Source organism: Neoarius graeffei, chromosome 1, assembly GCF_027579695.1.
Source record: "Neoarius graeffei isolate fNeoGra1 chromosome 1, fNeoGra1.pri, whole genome shotgun sequence".
NCBI lineage: Eukaryota > Metazoa > Chordata > Actinopteri > Siluriformes > Ariidae > Neoarius > Neoarius graeffei.
In genome coordinates this window covers 25,345,718-25,358,835 of record NC_083569.1, presented here as the reverse complement: position 1 = coordinate 25,358,835, position 13,118 = coordinate 25,345,718, and the positions used below count along the sequence as shown (strand labels likewise).

Here is a 13,118-nt window from a genome sequence, read left to right as displayed (position 1 = left end):
TGCATGAATACCAGGTGGTAAGCTTCACGGGTTTTGCCCCTAAAACAACCCAATCTCCTCACATGGAGTCCCTGGCATGCTTCTCACACTTTTGGGGCATGCCTCAGGAAGCATTTGTTGCTTCATTGTTCAATGAGAGCAGTTGGCTGGAAGGTGGTGAAAAGTGCCTTTTCACGACAGCAGCTTGCTTTTCACCAGCAGCTTTAAGAATACAAGCAGGTAAGCATCATATTTTCAGTTTGTAAAAGCTGTCTCAGCTGACTTTGCACTCGAGCGAGAGTTAGAATTTCATAGTGGATGGTGGGACTATGACAAGCCTGTTGAAAAATGTGAGTTGGAGATTCTGAGGTCAGTGGGCAATTCAAGAAATAAAGCCAAGCAAACTGAAAGGAATCTGTGATAGCTCACCTTCGGAGCTCATCAGAGGAGCATATCAGCAGAAAAGCAGTGTGCAGTTAGTTGATTTGGTCATTGTTGCAAACAGTGCCAAGGTTGTGGGTTTAATCCAAACAGTGGCTGTTTTCACAGATGTGCTGCTTTGAATGTGGCGAAAGAAATTTGATCTTGACTTGGCTGAAAGTGCAGATGATTCGGCTGGTTTGCAAGATGACAAGAATGTTTTTCTCTGTAAAATGCAAGTAAGCTGGCGGCTTTGGAGAATGTGGGCATCGATCCCACTACCTCTTACATGCAAAGCAAGCGCTCTACCACTTGAGCTAATTCCCCTGCTATGTTTGAGCGTTTGTCCAACTACTAACCAGAAGCACCCCAACCTGCCCTTCCTGGCCTGCTCGTTGCTCTCTGGAACCATGCCTGAGTTTCCATTGGCTGGTTGGTTGTTTATTTTCAAGTGAGCGACTGCCCAGAAGCAGACTTTTGTTCTGGGGGAGTGTATTCTGACTCCCATTTGCATGAATACCAGGTGGTAAGCTTCACGGGTTTTGCCCCTAAAACAACCCAATCTCCTCACATGGAGTCCCTGGCATGCTTCTCACACTTTTGGGGCATGCCTCAGGAAGCATTTGTTGCTTCATTGTTCAATGAGAGCAGTTGGCTGGAAGGTGGTGAAAAGTGCCTTTTCACGACAGCAGCTTGCTTTTCACCAGCAGCTTTAAGAATACAAGCAGGTAAGCATCATATTTTCAGTTTGTAAAAGCTGTCTCAGCTGACTTTGCACTCGAGCGAGAGTTAGAATTTCATAGTGGATGGTGGGACTATGACAAGCCTGTTGAAAAATGTGAGTTGGAGATTCTGAGGTCAGTGGGCAATTCAAGAAATAAAGCCAAGCAAACTGAAAGGAATCTGTGATAGCTCACCTTCCGAGCTCATCAGAGGAGCATATCAGCAGAAAAGCAGTGTGCAGTTAGTTGATTTGGTCATTGTTGCAAACAGTGCCAAGGTTGTGGGTTTAATCCAAACAGTGGCTGTTTTCACAGATGTGCTGCTTTGAATGTGGCGAAAGAAATTTGATCTTGACTTGGCTGAAAGTGCAGATGATTCGGCTGGTTTGCAAGATGACAAGAATGTTTTTCTCTGTAAAATGCAAGTAAGATGGAGGCTTTGGAGAATGTGGGCATCGATCCCACTACCTCTTACATGCAAAGCAAGCGCTCTACCACTTGAGCTAATTCCCCTGCTATGTTTGAGCGTTTGTCCAACTACTAACCAGAAGCACCCCAACCTGCCCTTCCTGGCCTGCTCGTTGCTCTCTGGAACCATGCCTGAGTTTCCATTGGCTGGTTGGTTGTTTATTTTCAAGTGAGCGACTGCCCAGAAGCAGACTTTTGTTCTGGGGGAGTGTATTCTGACTCCCATTTGCATGAATACCAGGTGGTAAGCTTCACGGGTTTTGCCCCTAAAACAACCCAATCTCCTCACATGGAGTCCCTGGCATGCTTCTCACACTTTTGGGGCATGCCTCAGGAAGCATTTGTTGCTTCATTGTTCAATGAGAGCAGTTGGCTGGAAGGTGGTGAAAAGTGCCTTTTCACGACAGCAGCTTGCTTTTCACCAGCAGCTTTAAGAATACAAGCAGGTAAGCATCATATTTTCAGTTTGAAAAAGCTGTCTCAGCTGACTTTGCACTCGAGCGAGAGTTAGAATTTCATAGTGGATGGTGGGACTATGACAAGCCTGTTGAAAAATGTGAGTTGGAGATTCTGAGGTCAGTGGGCAATTCAAGAAATAAAGCCAAGCAAACTGAAAGGAATCTGTGATAGCTCACCTTCGGAGCTCATCAGAGGAGCATATCAGCAGAAAAGCAGTGTGCAGTTAGTTGATTTGGTCATTGTTGCAAACAGTGCCACGGTTGTGGGTTTAATCCAAACAGTGGCTGTTTTCACAGATGTGCTGCTTTGAATGTGGCGAAAGAAATTTGATCTTGACTTGGCTGAAAGTGCAGATGATTCGGCTGGTTTGCAAGATGACAAGAATGTTTTTCTCTGTAAAATGCAAGTAAGCTGGCGGCTTTGGAGAATGTGGGCATCGATCCCACTACCTCTTACATGCAAAGCAAGCGCTCTACCACTTGAGCTAATTCCCCTGCTATGTTTGAGTGTTTGTCCAACTACTAACCAGAAGCACCCCAACCTGCCCTTCCTGGCCTGCTCGTTGCTCTCTGGAACCATGCCTGAGTTTCCATTGGCTGGTTGGTTGTTTATTTTCAAGTGAGCGACTGCCCAGAAGCAGACTTTTGTTCTGGGGGAGTGTATTCTGACTCCCATTTGCATGAATACCAGGTGGTAAGCTTCACGGGTTTTGCCCCTAAAACAACCCAATCTCCTCACATGGAGTCCCTGGCATGCTTCTCACACTTTTGGGGCATGCCTCAGGAAGCATTTGTTGCTTCATTGTTCAATGAGAGCAGTTGGCTGGAAGGTGGTGAAAAGTGCCTTTTCACGACAGCAGCTTGCTTTTCACCAGCAGCTTTAAGAATACAAGCAGGTAAGCATCATATTTTCAGTTTGTAAAAGCTGTCTCAGCTGACTTTGCACTCGAGCGAGAGTTAGAATTTCATAGTGGATGGTGGGACTATGACAAGCCTGTTGAAAAATGTGAGTTGGAGATTCTGAGGTCAGTGGGCAATTCAAGAAATAAAGCCAAGCAAACTGAAAGGAATCTGTGATAGCTCACCTTCGGAGCTCATCAGAGGAGCATATCAGCAGAAAAGCAGTGTGCAGTTAGTTGATTTGGTCATTGTTGCAAACAGTGCCACGGTTGTGGGTTTAATCCAAACAGTGGCTGTTTTCACAGATGTGCTGCTTTGAATGTGGCGAAAGAAATTTGATCTTGACTTGGCTGAAAGTGCAGATGATTCGGCTGGTTTGCAAGATGACAAGAATGTTTTTCTCTGTAAAATGCAAGTAAGATGGAGGCTTTGGAGAATGTGGGCATCGATCCCACTACCTCTTACATGCTAAGCAAGCGCTCTACCACTTGAGCTAATTCCCCTGCTATGTTTGATTGTTTGTCCAACTACTAACCAGAAGCACCCCAACCTGCCCTTCCTGGCCTGCTCGTTGCTCTCTGGAACCATGCCTGAGTTTCCATTGGCTGGTTGGTTGTTTATTTTCAAGTGAGCGACTGCCCAGAAGCAGACTTTTGTTCTGGGGGAGTGTATTCTGACTCCCATTTGCATGAATACCAGGTGGTAAGCTTCACGGGTTTTGCCCCTAAAACAACCCAATCTCCTCACATGGAGTCCCTGGCATGCTTCTCACACTTTTGGGGCATGCCTCAGGAAGCATTTGTTGCTTCATTGTTCAATGAGAGCAGTTGGCTGGAAGGTGGTGAAAAGTGCCTTTTCACGACAGCAGCTTGCTTTTCACCAGCAGCTTTAAGAATACAAGCAGGTAAGCATCATATTTTCAGTTTGTAAAAGCTGTCTCAGCTGACTTTGCACTCGAGCGAGAGTTAGAATTTCATAGTGGATGGTGGGACTATGACAAGCCTGTTGAAAAATGTGAGTTGGAGATTCTGAGGTCAGTGGGCAATTCAAGAAATAAAGCCAAGCAAACTGAAAGGAATCTGTGATAGCTCACCTTCGGAGCTCATCAGAGGAGCATATCAGCAGAAAAGCAGTGTGCAGTTAGTTGATTTGGTCATTGTTGCAAACAGTGCCAAGGTTGTGGGTTTAATCCAAACAGTGGCTGTTTTCACAGATGTGCTGCTTTGAATGTGGCGAAAGAAATTTGATCTTGACTTGGCTGAAAGTGCAGATGATTCGGCTGGTTTGCAAGATGACAAGAATGTTTTTCTCTGTAAAATGCAAGTAAGCTGGCGGCTTTGGAGAATGTGGGCATCGATCCCACTACCTCTTACATGCAAAGCAAGCGCTCTACCACTTGAGCTAATTCCCCTGCTATGTTTGAGCGTTTGTCCAACTACTAACCAGAAGCACCCCAACCTGCCCTTCCTGGCCTGCTCGTTGCACTCTGGAACCATGCCTGAGTTTCCATTGGCTGGTTGGTTGTTTATTTTCAAGTGAGCGACTGCCCAGAAGCAGACTTTTGTTCTGGGGGAGCGTATTCTGACTCCCATTTGCATGAATACCAGGTGGTAAGCTTCACGGGTTTTGCCCCTAAAACAACCCAATCTCCTCACATGGAGTCCCTGGCATGCTTCTCACACTTTTGGGGCATGCCTCAGGAAGCATTTGTTGCTTCATTGTTCAATGAGAGCAGTTGGCTGGAAGGTGGTGAAAAGTGCCTTTTCACGACAGCAGCTTGCTTTTCACCAGCAGCTTTAAGAATACAAGCAGGTAAGCATCATATTTTCAGTTTGTAAAAGCTGTCTCAGCTGACTTTGCACTCGAGCGAGAGTTAGAATTTCATAGTGGATGGTGGGACTATGACAAGCCTGTTGAAAAATGTGAGTTGGAGATTCTGAGGTCAGTGGGCAATTCAAGAAATAAAGCCAAGCAAACTGAAAGGAATCTGTGATAGCTCACCTTCGGAGCTCATCAGAGGAGCATATCAGCAGAAAAGCAGTGTGCAGTTAGTTGATTTGGTCATTGTTGCAAACAGTGCCAAGGTTGTGGGTTTAATCCAAACAGTGGCTGTTTTCACAGATGTGCTGCTTTGAATGTGGCGAAAGAAATTTGATCTTGACTTGGCTGAAAGTGCAGATGATTCGGCTGGTTTGCAAGATGACAAGAATGTTTTTCTCTGTAAAATGCAAGTAAGATGGAGGCTTTGGAGAATGTGGGCATCGATCCCACTACCTCTTACATGCTAAGCAAGCGCTCTACCACTTGAGCTAATTCCCCTGCTATGTTTGAGCGTTTGTCCAACTACTAACCAGAAGCTCCCCAACCTGCCCTTCCTGGCCTGCTCGTTGCTCTCTGGAACCATGCCTGAGTTTCCATTGGCTGGTTGGTTGTTTATTTTCAAGTGAGCGACTGCCCAGAAGCAGACTTTTGTTCTGGGGGAGTGTATTCTGACTCCCATTTGCATGAATACCAGGTGGTAAGCTTCACGGGTTTTGCCCCTAAAACAACCCAATCTCGTCACATGGAGTCCCTGGCATGCTTCTCACACTTTTGGGGCATGCCTCAGGAAGCATTTGTTGCTTCATTGTTCAATGAGAGCAGTTGGCTGGAAGGTGGTGAAAAGTGCCTTTTCACGACAGCAGCTTGCTTTTCACCAGCAGCTTTAAGAACACAAGCAGGTAAGCATCATATTTTCAGTTTGTAAAAGCTGTCTCAGCTGACTTTGCACTCGAGCGAGAGTTAGAATTTCATAGTGGATGGTGGGACTATGACAAGCCTGTTGAAAAATGTGAGTTGGAGATTCTGAGGTCAGTGGGCAATTCAAGAAATAAAGCCAAGCAAACTGAAAGGAATCTGTGATAGCTCACCTTCGGAGCTCATCAGAGGAGCATATCAGCAGAAAAGCAGTGTGCAGTTAGTTGATTTGGTCATTGTTGCAAACAGTGCCAAGGTTGTGGGTTTAATCCAAATAGTGGCTGTTTTCACAGATGTGCTGCTTTGAATGTGGCGACAGAAATTTGATCTTGACTTGGCTGAAAGTGCAGATGATTCGGCTGGTTTGCAAGATGACAAGAATGTTTTTCTCTGTAAAATGCAAGTAAGCTGGCGGCTTTGGAGAATGTGGGCATCGATCCCACTACCTCTTACATGCAAAGCAAGCGCTCTACCACTTGAGCTAATTCCCCTGCTATGTTTGAGCGTTTGTCCAACTACTAACCAGAAGCACCCCAACCTGCCCTTCCTGGCCTGCTCGTTGCACTCTGGAACCATGCCTGAGTTTCCATTGGCTGGTTGGTTGTTTATTTTCAAGTGAGCGACTGCCCAGAAGCAGACTTTTGTTCTGGGGGAGCGTATTCTGACTCCCATTTGCATGAATACCAGGTGGTAAGCTTCACGGGTTTTGCCCCTAAAACAACCCAATCTCCTCACATGGAGTCCCTGGCATGCTTCTCACACTTTTGGGGCATGCCTCAGGAAGCATTTGTTGCTTCATTGTTCAATGAGAGCAGTTGGCTGGAAGGTGGTGAAAAGTGCCTTTTCACGACAGCAGCTTGCTTTTCACCAGCAGCTTTAAGAATACAAGCAGGTAAGCATCATATTTTCAGTTTGTAAAAGCTGTCTCAGCTGACTTTGCACTCGAGCGAGAGTTAGAATTTCATAGTGGATGGTGGGACTATGACAAGCCTGTTGAAAAATGTGAGTTGGAGATTCTGAGGTCAGTGGGCAATTCAAGAAATAAAGCCAAGCAAACTGAAAGGAATCTGTGATAGCTCACCTTCGGAGCTCATCAGAGGAGCATATCAGCAGAAAAGCAGTGTGCAGTTAGTTGATTTGGTCATTGTTGCAAACAGTGCCAAGGTTGTGGGTTTAAAAAAAGGAAGGAGGTGGCAGCAAAATGTGCCAAATTGACAGATATGTTCTCAAGACCAGCTGGTAGGTTACGAACGATATGGAGTATGATAACCCTGTTTGTCGATTTTATCAGTCTATGCTAGGCCTATAATGTGTCGATAGTTTGCGATGTCAATTCAGCTTTTTGATGTCATGTGAAATCTCGCAATTTACACGGTATAGATGTGGTGTATGTCTTAATTCTAAGAAGAACCGGACATTGCTTTACATCCGTTATTAACAATTTTAGATGAACAGGTCCCAAATGTGCTGTTGCGCGTTATTTCATCTCGCTGTCACACCGTGCATTTCCACAGGCGTGCGCACATTGTGATTATGAACACATAGGCCTAGAAGTCATATTTGATGTTAAATAATTGTTGTTAAATATATAACTTAGAAGAGGTGTATGCGTATGCCAATATTCTAAGCAGAATCGAACACTTGCTTTAGCCTACATTTCATTTAACCATTTTTGAGTTGCCTAATGCGCCCTCACGCTTTATCTGCGGTTGCTGAGTACCCAGCATTGTTGATTTGCCATTATTTTCGAGGCGTATGCGGCATGTAATGCACAAGCATTGGTTCAAATGCACGCTTTCGTTATTTTAAGACTATGTGACTAAAAATGTGTTGTGTAATTCGTCTTAAATAACGCGAAACAATCAGCCATACTCGCTGCTTTGCTATTTGGAGTGGCGGTCAGCTGGATTTCGCCCCTGACGTAAAAGTTCATTCCCACACCCGGGCCGAAGATGCCGATTTCTGAAGATGCATGTCCTTTGGATGTGTTTTCAAATATTTTCACTAAGGAACTTTGGGACATGTTGGTGACACAGATAAATGTATATGCGGATTAGACACGCGGCCACACACCATCCAATTTTAAGTGGAGCCCCGTCTCATACTAGATGAAATCGTTCGTCGGTCTCTGCATTACGTTTGTGGTCATTAAACTACCGCGTAATGGAAGTTTTATTAACCCTAAAGTAATGCAGAGAACGACGAACAACATACATTGTCACCACCTGAATTTAAACCAAATAAAAAGCATTGTGAAAGAACAGTTATTTGTTTTATCTTTTTTAATGTACTCAAATTCCTCCTCCATTTCAAAGTGGCCTGAATGTGAATTAAACTCCCGGACTGAAAACAGAGCCCACTCCGGCCCTGTGTGTATATATATAATATGAATGATTCACCACATTTCGTGTCAATTACATCTTATTAATACAACCCCGATTCCAAAAAAGTTGGGACAAAGTACAAATTGTAAATAAAAACGAAATGCAATAATTTACAAATCTCAAAAACTGATATTGTGTTCACAATAGAATATAGACAACATATCAAATGTCGAAAGTGAGACATTTTGAAATTTCATGCCAAATATTGGCTCATTTGAAATTTCATGACAGCAACACATTTCAAAAAAGTTGGGACAGGGGCAATAAGAGGCTGGAAAAGTTAAAGGTACAAAAAAGGAACAGCTGGAGGACCAAATTGCAACTCATTAGGTCAATTGGCAATAGGTCATTAACATGACTGGGTATAAAAAAAGCATCTTGGAGTGGCAGCGGCTCTCAGAAGTAAAGATGGGAAGAGGATCACCAATCCCCCTAATTCTGCACCGACAAATAGTGGAGCAATATCAGAAAGGAGTTCGACAGTGTAAAATTGCAAAGAGTTTGAACATATCATCATCTACAGTGCATAATATCATCAAAAGATTCAGAGAATCTGGAAGAATCTCTGTGCATAAGGGTCAAGGCCAGAAAACCATTCTGGGTGCCCGTGATCTTCGGGCCCTTAGACGGCACTGCATCACATACAGGCATGCTTCTGTATTAGAAATCACAAAATGGCCTCAGGAATATTTCCAGAGAACATTATCTATGAACACAATTCACCGTGCCATCCGCCGTTGCCAGCTAAAACTCTATAGTTCAAAGAAGAAGCCGTATCTAAACATGATCCAGAAGCGCAGACGTCTTCTCTGGGCCAAGGCTCATTTAAAATGGACTGTGGAAAACTGTTCTGTGGTCAGACGAATCAAAATTTGAAGTTCTTTATGGAAATCAGGGACGTCGTGTCATTGGGACTAAAGAGGAGAAGGATGACCCAAGTTGTTATCAGCGCTCAGTTCAGAAGCCTGCATCTCTGATGGTGTGGGGTTGCATTAGTGCGTGTGGCATGGGCAGCTTACACATCTGGAAAGACACCATCAATGCTGAAAGGTATATTCAGGTTCTAGATCAACATATGCTCCCATCCAGACGACGTCTCTTTTCAGGGAAGACCTTGCATTTCACAACATGACAATGCCAAACCACATACTGCATCAATTACAGCATCATGGCTGCGTAGAAGAAGGGTCCGGGTACTGAACTGGCCAGCCTGCAGTCCAGATCTTTCACCCATAGAAAACATTTGGCGCATCATAAAACGGAAGATACAACAAAAAAGACCCAAGACAGTTGAGCAAATCCTACATTAGACAAGAATGGGTTAACATTCCTATCCCTAAACTTGAGCAACTTGTCTCCTCAGTCCCCAGACGTTTACAGACTGTTGTAAAGAGAAAAGGGGATGTCTCACAGTGCTAAACATGGCCTTGTCCCAACTTTTTTGAGATGTGTTGTTGTCATGAAATTTAAAATCACCTAATTTTTCTCTTTAAATGATACATTTTCTCAGTTTAAACATTTGATATGTCATCTATGTTCTATTCTGAATAAAATATGGAATTTTGAAACTTCCACATCATTGCATTCCATTTTTTATTTACAATTTGTACTTTGTCCCAACTTTTTTGGAATCGGGGTTGTAGTAACAGATCTAGATAAATCCAGTACCAAACTTTAATATGCCTAAAGTCAATGTTAATGTCAATTATGACTATTATAAATTGCCAATGGTAGACCCTCTGATGATAATGTTCTTCTAATAATATTTTATTTCTAAGTTAGTAAAAGTCAGACAAAAAAAGTCAGACAAGTTCATTAGAATCTAACGTCTGGTCTGGTTAGCTAACCTTGTCAGATATAGGGTCATCTTGCTGCCGTCCAAAATAGTCCGCCATTCGTCCCTGGCGATCATCGTGACGGGCGATCCGAACTTTATCTCGATGATTTTCTGATATTTTTTCTTCATAGTTTGGCTTTCGCCATTTCCACCAACGGAACTTTGTTTCATTATCTCATTCAAGAGAACATAAAGTTAAAGACGAGCAGGCGAGAAATGCAGAAGCAAAAAAACCCAAACAAAATGGTTGAGTGTCGCGGGTTTTCTTGTTCTCTCGCGTGTATCATTAATAGTGCCATCTGTATGCTTTATCGGTAACTGCTAAGACATTGGGTGGGCTCAAGTGTGTACCAAATTCCGCTCGATTCATATGCGGGCTTGATCTGCGCGCGCATGCCTCCGGACTCACTCCAATCCCCCCGTTACGCTGATTGGTGTACCGACCGGGGAATCGGCATATACCGCGGGGTACACACTTGAGTCCACCCATACAATGCCAGACACACGAAAAGCGAAAAGTCAACTATTAATTTTCGTCAGCATACTGTAAATGTATCAAGTTATATATTTTTTTAACGAATCATGTGTAGTAAGGGCGGGCGGGAGATTTTTATGTTGTCAGCGGGAGGTCGGGAGGATTTTCTAAATGTTCCCTAAAGCGGGAGATCTCCCGCCCACGGCGGAAGAGATGGAGCCTCTGTATATAGATTGAGGCACTGCCTAAAAGCGGAGCTCCCATCTCTTTCTGGGTTGTAGAATTTTCTTACATCATAGCCAGCCTCTTTTGTTTTATTTCTTTACCATTATAGTTACTATACTGTTTCCTTATGTTGTACAAAACATACACAGAAAGAGAATAGCTCTGGCCTGATGAGTAGAGTCAGGGCACTGATTTTATTTACAAATTCGATTTCACCATTGCTGAGACAAGAATACAAAAACAAAAAATCTTGGAAAAATAATATCATTTTGAAAACAAAATATAATACAATGAATACCCTGCCTGGTACGAAAACCCAGGATCAAAACCCAGTGGGATTAGAACCTCCCGGGAACAGACTCCTCGTCCGAATGCAGCGCATGGAGCTCCGGGGATTCGAGCTTTGACTTTGAAAAGACGATAGAGGTTTCGTTAAAAAAATTGCAATTGAGGAAATATTTAAAACACTCAACATCGTCATTGTCAACATACTAATATTAAGAAATTGTGTTATGAAACTAGAAAGACCATTAAAGAGTTTTCTAGAGGTTGTTCGTAAAAGATGAAAATATTTTTCAGGTCCTTATTACACGGTTATCAAAATGAATAATGCATGTAATAGTGGCATTCCTGCACCCAACCGAATGGAGCCCCATAGGCGTAGAGTGTGGATACATAAAGAAACCCATCAAGTTGTTTTCTGATGGTTTCGGTCCTGTGTGTGCCTGCCACCATACCAATGTTAGTAATTACCAGTCATACACACCGCCTAGTAGCCCTTCCATCCATTATCTGTGACAGATGCTCACACAATTGGTTGAGAATGAGGAAAATGCAGCAACCATGCTGCTTTCCCAGGTTCTCAACTTTTCCTGTCTGACCTCTGCCACACACACACACACACACACACTACAGTATTACACACACCCACACACACACACACACACACACTGCAGTATTACACACACACACACACACACACAGCATGCAGTATTACACAGACACACACACACACACACACTATTAAGGTATCCATAATTTAGGTTAATTTATCCAAATTATACATATGTATTTATGATATATGCCTACACAACAACTATGTTTTATTTATATAATAGGAGGGAGAGCAAGCCCCAAACCATCCTAAATTATTATTATCTCATCTCATTATCTCTAGCCGCTTTATCCTTCTACAGGGTTGCAGGCAAGCTGGAGCCTATCCCAGCTGACTACGGGCGAAAGGCGGGGTACACCCTGGACAAGTCACCAGGTCATCACAGGGCTGACACATAGACACAGACAACCATTCACACTCACGGTCAATTTAGAGTCACCAGTTAACCTAACCTGTATGTCTTTGGACTGTGGGGGAAACCGGAGCACCCGGAGGAAACCCACGCGGACACGGGGAGAACATGCAAACTCCGCACAGAAAGGCCCTCGCCGGCCACGGGGCTCGAACCCGGACCTCCTTGCTGTGAGGCGACAGCACTAACCACTACACCACCCTATTATTATTATTATTATTATTAATAAATTGTAGAAGTCTGGGAGGCTTGCTCCTCATACAGTTATCAACTTGAGGCCAATTTAGCATGTTTTAAATCTGAATTTCTTGCGTTTGCTTACCTCAAAGTGTCCACAGATCATGCACAGACTTATCCATTATATCCACAGTTTTTTGCCAAGTCTCACACAGGTTTCTTTCAAGTCTACTGTTGGGCCAATAAATCATAAATAAAACAGCTCAGATTTGTTTGTTTAAGTCGTTTGCCACTGCACTTTATTCTCGTGGGTTCACATACCGCTGACGTTATTTCCCCCTAATCACGAGTTTGTTGGTCTTCCAAAATGGCGCAGGGTCTGTTTACTTCCGGTTTCGGGTGACATCAGTGAAAGGGGTCTATACGGTACATGTTCGCCTGATGTGTTAACCTCGCATGATTTATTGTACACAGCTAATTACATTTTATACATGCATACGCTGTCTTTTGTTGGCAACGGTCGGGCAGAATAGCAGCGTGAATCCCTTAGTATAAGCTCTAGGTTTTGCCTTTGGTCTGCATGTTAGCAAGTTAGGGACCCATCTGCATGACACGTGACTTCAATCTGCTAGTTCCCCCACACACACACACACGGACATCACTCCGCTCAGAGACGGACTCTGCTCTCGGGTTTGCAGATGGTGCTCCACTGGTCAGTTTTATAGTAGGCCTATATATAGTGAGTGTTGTGTTCGTGCCTTATTACAAGTAATTGTTCTTAAGCTAAATGGTAAATTCCTAGACTAATTTTTGTGCTTACAGCATGCTAAGCGGAGATTTAGCAATCAGCATTGGGCGGTATAATGTTATATCTGGTGCATTTCTTTCCTCGGTTTGGCAAAATCCAATTGGAATGTTAATATCTTCGAATGTCCCATGTTGACAAACCAGAGCCATTCTGTGATTACCTAAATCAAACATGTCAATATCACATTGAGAGCGAATGAAGCCAGTTCATTGCGAAACTTCT

The 13,118-nt window shown here is 43.6% G+C and overlaps 7 non-coding genes across 7 annotated transcripts; all 7 read right to left on the bottom strand.

The window, feature by feature from the left end:
* Positions 1 to 653: 653 nt before the first annotated feature.
* trnaa-ugc (transfer RNA alanine (anticodon UGC)) lies at positions 654 to 726 on the bottom strand. Its single transcript has one exon. It is a non-coding gene; the product is annotated as a tRNA-Ala (tRNA).
* An 835-nt stretch (positions 727 to 1,561) lies between these two features.
* Positions 1,562 to 1,634, bottom strand: trnaa-ugc (transfer RNA alanine (anticodon UGC)). Its single transcript has one exon. It is a non-coding gene; the product is annotated as a tRNA-Ala (tRNA).
* An 835-nt stretch (positions 1,635 to 2,469) lies between these two features.
* On the bottom strand, positions 2,470 to 2,542 carry trnaa-ugc (transfer RNA alanine (anticodon UGC)). Its single transcript has one exon. It is a non-coding gene; the product is annotated as a tRNA-Ala (tRNA).
* An 835-nt stretch (positions 2,543 to 3,377) lies between these two features.
* trnaa-agc (transfer RNA alanine (anticodon AGC)) lies at positions 3,378 to 3,450 on the bottom strand. Its single transcript has one exon. It is a non-coding gene; the product is annotated as a tRNA-Ala (tRNA).
* An 835-nt stretch (positions 3,451 to 4,285) lies between these two features.
* Positions 4,286 to 4,358, bottom strand: trnaa-ugc (transfer RNA alanine (anticodon UGC)). The gene has a single exon. It is a non-coding gene; the product is annotated as a tRNA-Ala (tRNA).
* Positions 4,359 to 5,193: 835 nt separating this feature from the next.
* Positions 5,194 to 5,266, bottom strand: trnaa-agc (transfer RNA alanine (anticodon AGC)). Its single transcript has one exon. It is a non-coding gene; the product is annotated as a tRNA-Ala (tRNA).
* An 835-nt stretch (positions 5,267 to 6,101) lies between these two features.
* On the bottom strand, positions 6,102 to 6,174 carry trnaa-ugc (transfer RNA alanine (anticodon UGC)). Its single transcript has one exon. It is a non-coding gene; the product is annotated as a tRNA-Ala (tRNA).
* Between the last annotated feature and the right edge of the window lie 6,944 nt (positions 6,175 to 13,118).